This window comes from Papaver somniferum, chromosome 5, assembly GCF_003573695.1.
Source record: "Papaver somniferum cultivar HN1 chromosome 5, ASM357369v1, whole genome shotgun sequence".
Taxonomy (NCBI): Eukaryota; Viridiplantae; Streptophyta; class Magnoliopsida; order Ranunculales; family Papaveraceae; genus Papaver; species Papaver somniferum.
In genome coordinates, this window is record NC_039362.1 from 67,554,067 (window position 1) to 67,566,155 (window position 12,089).

General features: G+C 37.2%; 2 long non-coding RNA genes across 3 annotated transcripts; both read right to left on the reverse strand.

Annotated features, from left to right (window-relative positions):
* Window positions 1-1,139: 1,139 nt before the first annotated feature.
* On the reverse strand, window positions 1,140-2,619 carry LOC113281811. Of its 2 annotated transcripts, XR_003326360.1 has the most exons (3): window positions 2,368-2,619; window positions 1,655-1,786; window positions 1,140-1,478 (listed from the first exon to the last, which is right to left on the reverse strand). It is a non-coding gene; the product is annotated as an uncharacterized LOC113281811 (long non-coding RNA). The 2 variants fall into 2 exon arrangements; XR_003326359.1 differs by having other exon boundaries at window positions 1,140-1,786.
* Window positions 2,620-3,753: 1,134 nt separating this feature from the next.
* Window positions 3,754-4,578, reverse strand: LOC113281812. The gene is made up of 2 exons (XR_003326361.1): window positions 4,272-4,578; window positions 3,754-4,066 (listed from the first exon to the last, which is right to left on the reverse strand). It is a non-coding gene; the product is annotated as an uncharacterized LOC113281812 (long non-coding RNA).
* Between the last annotated feature and the right edge of the window lie 7,511 nt (window positions 4,579-12,089).

Below are 12,089 nucleotides of genomic sequence, written 5' to 3' on the forward strand. Positions count from 1 at the left end.
TTTGTTGTATCATTTCCAATAATTCTGCAGGAATTACCCATTCTCCATCTAAAATAAGGTCAGACACTTTCATGTTAGGGAATCTCTGCATATATTCATTTGTTGGAAATAACTCCTTTAAAACTCTATCTTTCACCAATAGGTCTCTCCAAACTGAAATTTTGGAACCATCACCAACAATCCGTCTTGAATGTTCTTGAATATCTTCTGTCACTCATTTCAATCCTGGTAATATAGAAGATTTTTTATAATACTTGATCCAATCACTATCTTTTGTCATGAATTTTCTTGGAAGTATTTTGCCCATTCATCTGATCCATTTTGAATTTTCCAAAGGAGCTTCATAAGAAGAGCTTTATTTATTATTTCTAATCTTCTCAGACCCATACCACCTTCCTCCATTGGATCACACACATAATCCCATTGAAGAGTAACATATTTTCTTGTTGAAGGATCACCGGACCATAAAAAATTTCTTATAATTCTTTCAACATCATGAATAACTTTCTTGGGCCATTTGTAAACTGACATATTGTATATAGGAATATTTCATAGAACATGCTTTACTAAAATTAATCTTTCTTGAAATGAAAGTCATTTACCTTTCCATCCAACAAGATTTTCTTGGATTTGTTCTACACAGCTCCATACATGTGATGATTTGATGCACCATGGAATTAACACAACTCCTAAATACTTATCTGGGAAGGTTGATAGTGGCATGTTACATTCATTTGCCAATTGAGATTTTCTGAGCTCATTACACTACGAAAATATTGAGCTTTAGTCACGCCCAAAAACCGTGGCAGTTGATCAAAAATTTGTGGCCAAAGGTAATTTGCCACAGCCAGGTTCACGTAACAAATAGTCCAGTGGCTAATACCATTTGCCACGATGATAGTCACGGTTTTTGTCTCGTCTCTATTGGCATAAGGCCATTTTCCACGGAGTTTCTTCGTGGCTGATTAAGAACTAGGATGCACACGTTTGTGATAATTTGCCACGGATATTATCAGAACGTGGCTATTGGTTAAACTACTTGCTAATGTGTTATGCTACTATTTGTATCTCAGTTATAATACTTGGTACTTAATAGTTTCAAATTTATCTGGAAAAAAAAGATTAATTACGCTGCACTCATTCCAACAACATCATTTATTTACTAAAAAGAATTACAAGGTCAAAATCTGTTACACTCAATAAGCAACTGGTTCCATTCAAGCAACATAAAAAAAATCTAAACCCAAGAGAAACTCAAGTCTAGTGCTGAGTTTCCAACAAATAATTGTTGAACAGTAAATAATAAAATTAAAATGAGCAAATCAGATGGATGACGTAACATTCCTTTACTTGCAAATTGGTCTACTCATGAGTTTTGATGTGTTCCCAGAAATATAGCCTCATAAGTATAAAGTTACTTCTCTTCGCATCAAGGGTTACATGATATCTTCTAATCTTATAAATCAGTAGGGCACGACCTGTTGAATGAACACGAGTCATTAGTCATTCAATAGCTTCATAGTAAGCTAAGCTTTTTCCAAAAGTAAAAATTGATATATGCAAAGTGATACACCATTACTAAAAAATAAAGGTACAATGTTCATCAATGTGAAGATGTTTATAAATGAAAGTTGAGAAGCAGAAAAAACCTTACTTTGTTGCTGACTGAAGAGAAAGATGGATACATGTTGAAGATTAGCTATAAATATGAAAACTAAGATTAAAGATGAGTAAAACCTGCTGAAGCACTGATTAGTCATTCTGTAGCTTCAGAGTAAGCTAATACCTGCAAAGTGATACACCATTACTGAAAATATAAGTACCATGTTCATCAAAATGAAGATGTTTAGAATGAAAGTCGAGAAGCAGAAAATACTTTACTTTGTTACATTGGAAGAGTAAGATGGATACAAGTCGAAGATTAGTTGTAAATATGAAAATGAAGATTAGAGATGAGTAAGACCAGATTATTGTATGTGTTCCAGAACATAAATCTAATACACATTCATACTGCAATGAATGAGTACATCTGCTTATATATTTTGAAATACAAAGTATTAGATGTGATCCCTACACCTTAGATGTTTGTGTTGTATAAGCCTACAAAATTACTGAAAGATCTATCCTCGACCACAATACTTAACAAGAACCTGGGGTTATCCACCACTATCTCGTCTGTTTGGCGAAGCACACAGGATATAACCTTAAAAACATAATGGGGTAAATTGTACACAACAAAATTAATTATATCACTCAGAACTAACCACTTGGACCTCGGAAACAGAACTAACCACTTGAATAAATTAAAATACATTAAATCACCCAGAAAGAAATTAAAATACTTTATGAAGAGAAAACAGAACTAACCACTTGAAGCTCTGAAACACTGTTATCACTTAAATATGAATGAACAAGTCAGCTACTTTTAGGGGCTTGTACTACAAAAGTCTCGGGTTTCTCCATGTAATGCATAAGTTCATTGATTTTGGCTCAGCCACCAATTTTCAAACTCACTCACTGAGTCAACTGATTCAGCCAAAACCTGCAACAAGATAATATGGAAGCATCAGGAGCATCATAAAGAGTTATGCAATGTTTGAAATTTCCAAAATGGAACAGTTCATGCCTGCAGTCTCGACTTGCTTAGTAAAATCGTTCATATCTGTATATCCCACCAAACTCCTATGAGCATCTGCAAATTCAGATCAACTATAAGACGAGCTTATTCTGCGAAAAAAGAAATTTCAATTTGACTGTCCGTCGATCTCACTGGGCAGATATAATACCCTTGATAAGAAGAGCTCTAAAATGAACCCAAATTTTAGACCTTGGGGTAATACAAAAGCTACGACTGCTTAAGAAGTAAGAAATCTATGAAAGCAAGGACTTTATTATTAGAAGCCTAGAACATTCTTATCGTTCCCACAAAGTTACTTCGGAAATAAGGATGCTTTAATCTGAAAACAATGTGCCACTTCAGTTTCATCAACAGATCAACTTCACATCTTGCAACTTTAAGAAAAACGGTGTAACAGAAATTCCAACAACTAATTTTTCATTTTAGACAACATCTATTCAATATGTGTGAATAATTTATCATTATCCAGTCGTAGTTATTTATTTACACGAATATAAAACAATGAACCATATGAACATTAATCATAAAAACAAATTCATCTATGTACCCATTACTTAAATGCTTAATACATTACCTAGAGACATTCTTTATATAACCTTAGTAGAATCCAATCTGGTTACACAGTATAATAATTGTGTATATATTTGATCAATATCTAACAACACAACAAACAAGATCATCATAAATCACATGAAAACCCATGAATAAATACAGTAAATGGCACAATAACACAAATGAAAACATATACCGGTATTACTTCTTAGCTACTTTCCATTAAAGAGTCATTAGATCATATAATACTCGCTCAAAAAAAAAAGATAATATAATACAAAATTTGGGTTGTCATTTGTCATAAATTTCAGCCCTCGAGTACGGAGAACTGAATAACATATGTATGCACTAAAGATGAATATACTAGGATGAGTCACACCTCTTATCTAGGTAGTGGCCTGTATCTTTTCTTGTATATTGAAACATCCAAAATTATGTCCTATTCTTTTAACCAGGAACACAAGCATACCAAGTCTATCAGAGGTTTCAAAGGACAAAAGAGAAGCAACATAATTATTGTCAACATATACTAGCCATGAAAACCCAAAATCAAACATTTCAAGTGTGTCGAAGTGATAAAATTCTTGCATACACTGCCGTAGACAGTAAATTTAAAAATAATCCACCAAAATCAGAAATGCATGCACAATAACACTTTTGACGGCTATGCCCCGAGTAATGTACATTCAGGTTCTATAAAAACCACCATTCAATATTCCGTCCACACAATTTCATACCAGAATGAGTATTTACCTACATGAATAGTTCGCAATACAGCCAATCTTTCATCGTTTTCTAATGAGGCAAAGAATAAACACCACCGCCACCACTTCTATTGACCTAATTCTCTCTTATTTTCCTTACCTCCTCTGCTCCCTATAATCATCGATTCTTGTAGTTACAAAATCCCATATCCATGAATTATAAAATTAAACTAATACAGATTAGATTTCAAAATTGAAACACAAAATCATACGAAACAAAGGAATTAAATTCCCAAACATAAAAAATGGAAGAATCTAGATTTTCAAGAGAAGCAAACAGAGAAGGAGATATCATTTACCCTATGATATTTCAGTACCTAGGGTTTGTAACACGATCTTCTGATTATCTAGGTTGTCGTTGGAGAAGAAAGAAGGAGAAAACTCCAAAAATTGGTTCAGTTTTGATTGGATTTTAATGGTATTTAGGGTTAACTTAGTTAACACCATTTAGGATTTTATAAGCAAACAATTGATAACAAGGTGGGAATGATTCTCTTGTAGAATTGGAGTAGGAGAAATATCGAAGTTAGGTTTAGGATTTTTCTTTCCACGAGAACGAGTGCAAGCTACATGATTTAGGTTTTTTTATTGAAAAAAATCGATGATAACGAGGAGATGGGTGGGGTGGGGTGGTGTGGGGGGGAAGGAGAAGTGACAGGTTTACTTGGAACTACTTCGGTAATTCAGTTTTTCCAATTAAGATCGTGGGCCAAATTCCCGATCGGCGGGAAATTTGGTGCTTACTTATGTTATGGGTAGTTCCTTGCTAACAGCCTAACATATAGCCACGATTCGTCATAGCAAAATCCCACCAGTTACCACGGCCTACTATGTCGTGACTAAAATGCGATAAATACATTCATAGCATACAAATATGGGTCTATTGTCAGCCCGTAGCAAATGCTCTATAAGTTGTGGCAAATGAGCGATATATTGCCACGCCCCAGCCTAAGTCGTGGCAACATCTCATCAATAGCCATGACTAATGTGAATCCGTGGCAAGAAGGTCGTGGCTAAAAATCAGCATTTTTGTAGTGTTAGTCCCTCCAATAAAACATTTACTTTTTTAAAATTTACCATTTGGGCAGATGAAGCGTGATAATCCTTGATAAAGTTAAGAAGTTTCCTAATGTTTCTATTGTCTCCATTGCAGAATAGGAAAATGTCATCTGCAAATAAAATGTGAGATGGTTGAACTCCATTTCTTGACACCATGGGATGGATTGTTTTGTCTTGGATCATTCTTGAAAGAGTTATACTCAAAATATCTTTAGCGATAACAAAAAGAGGAGACATGGGGTCTCCTTGTCTCAATCCTCTTCCCACTTGAAAATATCCAACAAAACCACCATTTAGGAGAATTGTTATTCTAGCAGATTGCAACAATGTATGTATCCATTTTATCCCTTTTTCCGAAAAACCAAAACTTCTCATGACTTGAAAAAGAAAATCCCAACTCAAGGAATCAAATGCTTGTGTTATATCCAATTTGAGTCCCAAATTTCTACCTCTTCTTTTCACATCAATTTCATTTATTAATTCAGAAGCAAGGACTATATGTTCTTGGATATTTCTGCCTTTTATAAATGCACCTTGCTGAGGAGATATAACTTTCTGAATCACACTACCAAGTCTTGTTGTTATTATTTTTGTTATCACTTTGAAACTAAATTTCATCAATCCTATAGGTATATATTGTTGAGCTCTTTTAGCATTTCTTACCTTAGGTAGCAGAAGAAGGAAGTTTGCATTGAAGCCTTGAGAAATAAATCCACCCCTCCAACAGTATTTGATTGCATCTATTAGATCAGTTCCAATTATTTCCCATGCAAATCTGTAGAACCAACCAGCAAAGCCATCAGGGCCTGGAGCACTATCAGGATCAAGATCATACACTGCTTTTTTTACTTCTTCATCTGTTAGAATAGCATCTAAAAAATTGTTTTCCTCATCACTAATTACCTTAGGAATATCTTGAAAAATCCCAAGAGTGAAATGAACTTCTTGAAATTTGAATTTATCTTCAAAATGAGATATCAGGTTATCTGCAGTATGTACTTGATCTAGAATAATGTTACCAGTTGTGTTCTTCAACTCAACTATTGCATTTTGAGCTTGTCTAATTTTTAGATTTACATGGAAAAATATTGAGTTAGAGGCTCTTTCTTTTAACCATTTGACTCTAGATTTTTGTTGTATTATATCTTTTTGTTTATCAAAAAGAACTTCAAGCTCTCCTTTTGCAGTTACTAAATTATTTAAGAGAGTTAAATCCATTGGATTCTTGTCAGAAAGAATTGAAGTCTGCAACACCTTGTCTTCTGCATCTTTCAACTTCTTAGAGATATCCCCAAAGACGGACCAGTTCCATTTTTGGATTTCTTGTTTTAACACCTTCAGTTTCTTCATGAAAACAAAAATGGGATTACCAATTATATGAACCTTCCAGAATTCTTGTATTTGATTATAAAAATTAGGGTGACTTATCCAAACTTTCAATGCTCTGAATGGGATATTTTTTGGTTTTGGGATATTAGCATTAGCACCATACAATACTCCATGATCAGATATGCCTCTGACTCCAACTTTGTATCCCCAACTAGGGTATAATTCCAACCATTTATCATCGAAAACTGTTTTGTTCAAATTACAGACAATTCTCTTTTTTCCTGCTTTGTTATTACACCAAGAGTACTCTAATCCAGTTTTTGGGGCTTGAATGAGACCACAGTTATTCAAACAATCTTTAAACTCCATCATTGATATTTTTAAAGGTGGTAAACCTCATACTTTCTCATCCACATTTATTATTGTATTAAAGTCATCAATTACAAGCCAAGGCTTATTCAGAGTGTTTAAATCCACCAAATCTTGCCATAGATTTCTTCTATTGACAGTTAAGGTTGCTGCATGTACCCCAGTGACAAGAACACCACCCACTTTCACTGTTATTTCTTGTTTAGTATTTGAAATTAATGTAGGAGTATTTATTGAAGCACTCCATAGAATCCAAATATTCCCTTTATTCTCTTCAAAAGAATTATCAATGAGCTTAAAATGCATACATGGCAACTTTAACTTTTTTATAAAATCAGTAGTAGCCCAGACTTTTGGTTCATCTAAAATGACTAAAGAAGGACAAATATTTTTTTTACTATACTTCTTAACTTGTCTTTAGAATTTGTTCTCCTCGGGCCTCTGACATTCCAGTATAGAACTTTCATTTAGAAGAAGAAGTTTGAGAAGAATTGGTACTTCTCTTACCTGGACTATTTTTACTCACATTTGTAGATAAATTTGCAGTCTTATTTCTTGTTAATACATTACTAGTCTTTTTGCTTGCTCTTGGATTGATTTGATTATAATCCTCACCATCCTTTGATGTTGTAGTATCAGGAACTTCCTGTGTGACTTCAATAGAAGGATGAAGTATGGTTGTATCAGAATTTTTCACTGGGGAACCAATAGGAGGTTGCAGATTTATTACATTGTTTAAAGATGGAGCACTGGAGCACATTGTAATAATTTTATCCACTAACAGAGATGGAAGTCTTCAAGAGAAGTAAGAGTACCCCCTGAATTCCTCAGATTTATCTTGTAAAATATGAAATCTCCTTGAAGAAGATTCACCTGGTGTATATGGTGGATTTTCAACAAAGGGAAAAACCGTAAAATCATGAGGCATGTTTTGACACGGCTTTCAGGCATGATTCATATTTACCATGACGAATATGTTTTCGAAAAGCCTCCACTAGCTGAGCGTTCGATCCCTGGCATTTCGTCGTGCCCTCTATGCAGTATAACGTATTTGGGCGGTTCTCCGTAGATTGAGAACTTAACGCCTTCAGGACGTCGGTGATACTCACTGTTCCCTGACTGCAGGAGAGAGACCCCCCTCCACATAGAGAATAGTTGGGCAGCGGACACCTTCAGGACGTCGGTGACACTCACCGTTCCCTGATTATGTGGAGAGAGTGCATAGATTCAGGCGGTTCTCCGTAGATTGAGAACACTAACGCCTTCAGATCGTAAACAACATCGTGAATCCCTGACTGTGCACCATTCAGAATGGATGTGATGCTTTAACTGGCTAATATCTTTTCTGAAATAGATTAATTCTGTCGTGACATTCACTACTGAATTCCCAGAATAATCTATTATTGCTCTTATTCCATGGTCGAATCCACGGCCTGATCCCATGGAATGGCAATAAAAAATTTCTCCTATTCCATGATCGAATCCACGGCCTGATCCCATGGAATGGAAATAACAATTGCTCTTATTCCATGGTCGGATCCACGGCCTGATCCCATGGAATGGCAATAACAATTTTCTCTGATTCTATGATCGAATCCACGACTTGATCTCATAAAATGGCAATAAAACAACGGTGCTATCTCATTACTCCGATTTCATGATCGAATTCACGGCTAATCTCATGGAATGGTAATAAATAATCATATTACTCTGATTCTATGGTCGAATCTACGATCCCATAGGGTGGTAATGCTTGTTTTATTATTTTGAATTCGTAGTCGAATCCACAGCTGATCCTGTCAATTAATAATGAACATCTATTCACTTTTATTACTCAGTTTCGTGAATTATTCTGCACTGAATCTCATAAATTGGTAATAAATACTCAACAACTAGGCATCTGGACCATCACTGAGTAAGCCCCACAAAAATGGTGCGAGTGTATTCGACAATGATGCACGACTGAGCACCCGGATGCACGAACGAGCATCCAAAAATATGAAATAATAAGGAATTCTTCACAAAACAGGAGAGAGAAAATAATAATAAAAAAATAATGGAGAAGCGCCCATGGGACGGGCCCACCGGCCGGCCGGCCGTGCCTTAGCCGTGGCCGGTCTCATGCTTCCTCCATTATTTTCCCCTTATTTTTGTTGTTTTCATAAACTCATGAAGACTTCTCCATCTTAATTCCTTATTTGTGCAAAACTCGTGAATTCTCCACAACTTCGTGGATGCACCAAATAATATTATAAAATAACGAAAGGTGTGCGGGACCGGGCATCCCAGCCGGCCGGCCATGCCCAAGCCGTGGCCGGTCCCACACCTCACAAATCCTTAGCTTTTTATAATTAGCATTCCTAATCTCACGAAACTCTTCCATTCAACAAGAACTCATGGATTCTCCATATCTTCAAGGATTCTCCATAACTTCAAGGATTCATGAAAAAAAATAATAAAATAGGAAAAGGTGTGCGGGACCGGGCAAACCTGGCCGGCTGGCCATGCCCTAGCTGTGCTCGGTCCCACACCTTGCAAATATCTAATCTTTCATAATTATTATTTTTCTCAACTCGTGAAATTCTCGGGTTTGAGCAAAATTCGTGATTTCTCCATGTTTTCTCAAATATTGCTCGAATCACGAAAAAACCAAAAGCCAACATGGTCACACGACTGGCTAGCCTCCCACATCAATTTTAAATATTAAAACACTTTTATTTTAATATTCTCAAAATATTGATGAATTGAACATACATGCTCATTCCACAAAAAATCGAGAATTCTCAGTCAAGATGAAACTCTTCTGAAAATTCACGATATTGCTCGAACGCACATCAGAAAATACTGAAACTCTCATTATGGAGACATGGACACCATGGCAACACGTGCACGCCTTCATGACCGACCAGAGTCATTCCTAGGGCTTGCACAAATCCGGTCCCACATGTTTTCATAATTCTGACCTAATTTGCTCAATTGCTCATACCGGGCCCGAACTTTCTCCAACCAACTGGGGGATTCTCCAAATGACCAAAAACTGGTCCCGTGACCACCAAGAGCCGGTCCCATGCCCCTTGGTCGGTCCCATCTCTCATACTTAGGTTTTACCACCTAATGATGAATCCATCAATATTTTCAGTAAATGGTGAAACCACCATTTAATCATCATTCACCAACTCTCAAACTGAGAACCCTGGTGCGTGCTCACTCGAGCACTGGGCATCACATGGGCGTTCATCATCCCATGTGGTCGGTCCCTCTTCATTCATGACTAATTTTCAAAAATGCGCCAATTGATGGAGGATTGATCGTTAGGGTTTCGAATAAACGCTATGTGAAACCATCATCTGAGCAATTTCAAACACTAATAAATTTATGTTGATCCACCAATCAACATAAAAATTAATTATAAAATATTCGGTAATCTACCTGTATTTTAATTAATATTTTACTGGGTCACGTCACCAGTAAATAATTGGCCGAATCGAGCAATACTTGCTCAATTGCCCGAATATTAGTCAATATTCAGCAACTCATCATAATTTGTCGAATTGAGCAATACTTGCTCAGTTGCACGTCAGATTATCAAAAATCACTAATTTGGTGAATTGAGCATTACTTGCTCAGTTGCTCGTCAAATTATCAATATTCAGCAATTTGCAGAATTGAGAAATACTTGCTCAGTCGCTCGTCAGTAATTCATCAATGAATCAACAATACTGAAATCCCTTCAGAGAACTACATGTTCGATCCACGAATCGCCGAGCATTCATCATTCATGCTCAATTCAACGAAACTACTCAGACTCATTGTCAACACTTGACTAATCAAAACACGTCTGCCCTGCAGACTCCGCGATTTGTGAGATGTCAATCACGTCACAAATGGGGGTATATCACATAGGGTTTTGGTCTGGCGGTCTACGACACGTGGATTCGTCCATAACGAGAAATGTGCATAAGTCGTGTAAACGGTTGAAGGAGTTAGCAAAGTAGTGGGTGCACGATCAGAAGTCTCCATACGACATGGAACTGATTTTACCACGTTCTCCCATTTTCCCACTCTTTCACTCAAGAAACCGTCACACTTACAGGGATCAAGGTGTTCACGACTCTGATAATATAAATAAGTCTCTGAAACTATGATTGAACAGGACATACTCTCGTCTACGTAGAATTTCTCGAGCTGTCACTCTCAAGAATTCATCAATCCATCAGAACTTATTAGAACTTATCAGTTCACCATTATTGCAGAAACCTTCAACACACCCACAATCCTCGATCATCACTGATCCCACGCAATTCTCAGCTTCTCTCCTACAGATCAACCCATCTCCCTCTTTGCGACCGAATTGACTCTGGAACGACCATTGTCTTGGTTTAGGCCGGAGTCATACAGATTGATTTCCCGAATCTAAGCACCCCCTTTGCAGCGGTGCATTTGTGTGAGGATTAACATTTTTCCCGGCTGAGGAGTCTCGACAGCACGCTCGACTCTCCACTTTCCCGAAAAATCGGCGACCCGTTTTTCCCCATCCACAGATTGGCGACCACAGTGGGAGATTAATCTCTCGGTTGCAATCTCAAACTTTCACAAAATGGTTGATCTTAGGTCAGGCTCAGTTACAAATCCTAACACAAACAACGCTAGCACTAGCAACAATGGTGGTACTCCAGAAACCATTCCCGCTTCCAACACCAGTGTTGTTGATACCACTCCTCCTCAAACCAACATTGGAAACAATCCTCTTTTCGGACGGTCTCCCGAAGAAATCAGAGAAAATCTTCCTACCGTAACCAACCTCATGAAGATTCAGGAAATTCTCCCCAATAATCAAATAGAGATAGAAACAACACAAAAGGAACTATGTGCTCATCTCAAGGATCTTACAAACAAATTGTCGCCTGAGCAATCTCAACCCCCACGTCAGTCAGAGAAGGAGAAAAGAAAATCCAAGGAAGCATCTCCAACTGCTGATCCTGAAGTTGTTCCAGTCTACGTGGTTGAGGATGATGAAATCCACAAAACTGCAGAACCTGCCGGTTTTATCACTCGTGAAGATCTAGAGTGTTTTATGGAGGATCGAGGAAAAGGCCATGTACCATCTGTACACCGTCATCAACCTCCATACCCTGCTTCTATGCAAAGGATACCTCTCCCCATAGGCTACACTTCCCTAACGTTCATAATGTACAACGGAATAGGGAATGCTCGAGAACACGTCTCTCGATTCCTGGAGGCACTATGAGAGAACCAACACAACCATGTTGTTCGTATGAAGGAATTCTCGAAATCTCTGACGGGTCGAGCGTACACCTGGTACAACAACATCGCACCTGGGAGCATCGCTAATTGGGGAGAAATGGTTAATTCCTTCT